Source organism: Aotus nancymaae, unplaced genomic scaffold, assembly GCF_030222135.1.
Source record: "Aotus nancymaae isolate 86718 unplaced genomic scaffold, 86718_ANA_hifiasm-v0.15.2.pri h1tg000011l, whole genome shotgun sequence".
Taxonomy (NCBI): domain Eukaryota; kingdom Metazoa; phylum Chordata; class Mammalia; order Primates; family Aotidae; genus Aotus; species Aotus nancymaae.
In genome coordinates, this window is record NW_026988422.1 from 29497284 (window position 1) to 29501264 (window position 3981).

A 3981-nucleotide genomic window follows, 5' to 3' on the forward strand; every position below is an offset into this window, starting at 1 on the left:
TTAAACATACCTGCCCCAGCAGCTCTGAACAGAACAACGGAGCTCCCAGCACAGCACTTGAGCTCCTATAAGGGACAGACTGTCTCCTCAAGCAGCTCCCTGACCCCCATATATCCAAAGAGACACCTCATAAAGGAGAGCTCAGACTGACATCTGGGAGGTACCCTTCTGGGACAAAGATAACAGAAGAAGAAACCGGCAGCAAATCTTACTGTTCTGCAACCTCCGTGGGTGATCCCCGGGCAAGCAGGGTCTGGAGTGGACCTCCAGCAGTCCTACAGCAGAGGGGCCTGACTGTTAGAAGGAAAGCTAAAAAACAGAAAGAAATAGCTTCAACATCAACAAAAAGGATGTCCACTCAGAGACCCCAGCTGGAAGTCACCAACTACAAAGACCACAGGTAGATAAATCCACAAAGATGAGAAGAAACCAGCACAAAAAGAATGAAAATACCAAAAACCAGTCCTCCTCCAAGGCATCACAACTCCTCACCAGCAAGGGAACAAAGTTGGATGGAGAACGAGTCTGATGAATTGACAGAAACAGGCTTCAGAAGGTGGGTAATAACAAACTTCTCTGAGCTAAAAGAACATGTGCTAACCCAATGCAAAGAAACTAAAAACCTTGAAAGAAAGTTAGACAAAATGCTAACTAGAATAAACAGCTTAAAGAAGAATATAAATGACTTCATGAAGCTGAAAATCACAGCATGAGAACTTTGCGAAGCATACACAAGTTTCAATAGCCAAATCTACCAAGCAGAAGAAAGGATATCAGAGATTGAAGAACAACTCAATAAAATAAAATGAGAAGGCAAGATTAGAGAAAAAAGAGTGAAAAGAAATGAACAAAGCCTCCAAGAAATATGAGATTATGTGAAAAGACCTAATCTACGTTTGATAGGTGTACCTGAATGTGACAGAGAGAATGAATCCAAGCTGGAAAACACTCTTCAGGATATTATCCAGGAGAACTTCCCCAACCTAGTAAGGCAGCCCAAAATTCAAGTCCAGGAAATACAGAGAACACCACAAAGATATTCCTTGAGAAGGGCAACCCCAAGGCACATAATCCTCAGATTCACCAGGGTTGAAATGAAGGAAAAATTGCTAAGGGCAGCCAGACAGAAAGGTCTGGTTACTCACAAAGGGAAGCCCATCAGACTCACAGCAGATCTCTTGGCAGAAACCCTACAAGCCAGAAGAGAGTGGGGGCCAATATTCAACATCCTTAAAGAAAATAACTTTCAACCTAGAATTTCATATCCAGACAAACTAAGCTTCATAAGTGAAGGAGAAATAAAATCCTTTACGGACAAGCAATTGCTCAGAGATTTCATCATCACCAGGCCTGCCTTACAAGAACTCCTGAAAGAAGCACTAAACATAGAAAGTAACAACCAGTACCAGCCATTCCAAAAACGTACCAAATGGTAAAGACCATGGAAACAATGAAGAAACTGTGTCAACTAAGGGGCAAAACAACCAGCTAGCATAAAAATGGCAGGATCAAATTCACATGTAACAATATTAACCTTAAATGTAAATGGGCTAAATGCCCCAATCAAAAGACACAGACTGGCGAATTGGATAAAAAGTCAAGACCCACTGGAGGACACACATAGGCTCAAAATAAAGGGATGGAGAAAGATTTACCAAGCAAATGGAGACCAAAACAAAGCAGGAGTTGCAATCCTTGTCTCTGATAAAATGGGCTTTAAACCAACAAAGATCAAAAGAGACAAAGAAGGGCATTACATAATGGTAAAAGGATCAATGCAACAAGAAGAGCTAATGATCCTAAATATATATGCACCCAATACAGGAGCACCTAGAGACATAAAGCAAGTTCTTAATGACCTACAAAAAGACTTAGACTCCCACACAATAATAGTGGGAGACTTTAACACTGCACTGTCAATATTAGACAGATCAACAAGACAGAAAATTAACAAGTTTATCCAGGATTTGAACTCAGATCTGTACCAAGCAGACCTAATAGACATCTACAGAACTCTCTACCCCAAATCCACAGAATATACATTCTTCTCAGCACCACATCACACCTACTCTAAAATTGACCACATAATTGGAAGTAAATCACTCCTCAGCAAATGCAAAAGAACAGAAATCATAACAACCAGTCTCTCAGACCACAGCGCAATCAAATTAGAACTCAGGATTAAGAAACTAACTCAGAACTGCACAACTACATGGAAACTGAACAACAGGCTCCTGAATGTCAACTGGATAAACAATGAAATGAAAGCAGAAATAAAGATGTTCCTTGAAACCAATGAGAATGAAGACACAACATACAAGAATCTCTGGGACACATTTAAAGCAGTGTCTAGAGGGAAATTTATAGCAATAAATGCCCACATGAGAAGCAATGAAAGCTCTAAAATTGACACCCTATCATCAAAATTGAAAGCTAGATGAGCAAGATAAAAAAAAAAAAACTGAAAAGCTAGCAGAAGACAAGAAATAACTAAGATCAGAGCAGAAGTGAAGGAGATAGAGACACAAAAAACCCTTCAAAAAAATCAATAAATCCAGGAGCTGGTTTTTTGAAAAGATCAACAAAATAGACAGACCACTAGCCAGATTAATAAAAAGAAAAGAAAGAAGAATCAAATAGATACAATAAAAAACGATAACGGGGATACCACCACCAATTCCACAGAAATACAAACCACCATCAGAGATTACTACAAACAACTCTAGGCACAGAAATCAGTAAACCTGGAAGAAATGGATAAATTCCTGGACACTTTCACCTTCCCAAGCCTAAACCAGGAAGAAGGTAAAACCCTGAATAGACCAATAACCAGGGTTGAAGTTGAGGCAGCAATTAGTAGCCAACCAACCAAAAAAAGTCCAGGTCCAGATGGGTTCACAGCCAATTTCTAGCAGACATACCAAGAGGAGCTGCTACCACTCCTTCTGAAACTATTCCAAACAATACAAAAAGAGGGAGCCCTTCCCAAATCATTTTATGAGACCAACATCTTCCTGATACCAAAACCCGACAGACTCAACAAAAAAGGAAAACTTCAGGTCGATATCTATGATGAACATAGATGCAAAAATCTTCAATAAAATACTGACAAACCGAATGCAACAGCACATCAAAAAGCTTATCCATCACAATCAAGTAGGCTTCATCCTGGGGGTGCAAGGCTGGTTCAACATATACAAATCTATAAATGTAATCCACCACATAAACAGAACCAAAGACAAAAACCACATGATTATCCCAATAGATGCAGAGAAGGCCTTCAACAAAATTTAACAGCCCTTTATGCTAAAAACTCTCAATAAACTAGGTAGCGATGGAACATACCTTAAAATAATAAAAGCTATTTACGACAAACCCACAGCCAATATCATACTGAATGGGCAAAAACTGGAAGCATTCTCTTTGAAATCTGGCACTAGACAAGGATGCCCTCTCTCACCACTCCTATTCAATATGGTATTGGAAGTTCTAACTGGTGCAATCAGGCAAGAAAAAGAAATAAAGAACATTCAATTAGGAAAAGGGGAAGTCAAATTGTCTCTATTTGCAGCCGACATGATTGTGTATTTAGAAGAGCCCATTGTCTCAGCCCAAAATCTCCTGAAACTGATAAGCAACTTCAGCAAAGTCTCAGGATACAAAATCAATGTGCAGAAATCACAAGCATTCCTATACACCAATAACAGACTAACAGAGAGTCAAATCAAGAGTGAACTCCCATTCACAATTGCTACAAAGAGAATAAAACACCTAGGAATACAACTAACAAAGGATGTAAAGGACCTCTTCAAGGAGAACTACAAACCACTGCTCAAGGAAATAAGAGAGGACACAAACAGATGGAGAAACATTCCATGCTCACGGTTAGGAAGAATTGATATTGTGAAAATGGCCGAGTGCCCAAAGTAATTTATAGATTCAATGCTATCTCCATCAAGCTACCAATGACCCTATTCATAG